General features: G+C 60.9%; 1 protein-coding gene across 1 annotated transcript in view; it reads right to left on the reverse strand.

Moving 5' to 3' along the window:
• Nucleotides 1-545, reverse strand: part of LOC104499295 (protein Wnt-2b) — a 4,135-nt gene that overhangs the window by 2,368 nt on the left and 1,222 nt on the right. The window lies entirely within an intron of this gene.

Genomic DNA, 545 nt, shown 5'->3' on the forward strand with positions numbered 1-545 from the left:
TGACCGGCGGCTTGGGGGCCATGCAGGTGCCCGTCGGCACTGAGTCTGTGGGACCTGCCTGCACCCTTCGGCCAGGGCTGTCTCCCTGCCCGGCAATGCCGAGCACGGGAACTTGGCGCCAGCTCTGGCCCAGCTCAGCTCTCCCTGCGTGGCACAGCTTGCCGCCTGCTATTTTATGTCTCTGGTTCGAGTTCGCAGCTGTTTTTATAATGCTGTAAAAGAAGCTGCAAATCAAAACCATGTTCATCTTCGTTTTGAGAGCCTTTGAAAGCGACTTCAAAGGCAGCAGAGCTCTCTTTGGGCCTCGCAGGATGGGGAGCAGGATGGCGAGGAGCTTTCATCATTCCTCATCCTCTGCCAGGAGAGGATGTGGGCAGGAGTAAAGGTGCCGTCACGGGGATGGAGCAGCTGAGGCTGGGCAGGCGGCAGCAGGGCAGGGTGAGTGCTGTGTCCCGGTGCTTACACCCCCCTCCCTGCAGGCAGATCCTCTCACGGGTCTGGCGTTGCCGGCTCTGCGGCTTGGTGCCCTCGTGGTGGGCTCTCCA

The sequence above is a fragment of the Buceros rhinoceros genome, unplaced genomic scaffold, assembly GCF_000710305.1.
Source record: "Buceros rhinoceros silvestris isolate BGI_N320 unplaced genomic scaffold, ASM71030v1 scaffold25560, whole genome shotgun sequence".
Classification (NCBI taxonomy): Eukaryota; Metazoa; Chordata; class Aves; order Bucerotiformes; family Bucerotidae; genus Buceros; species Buceros rhinoceros.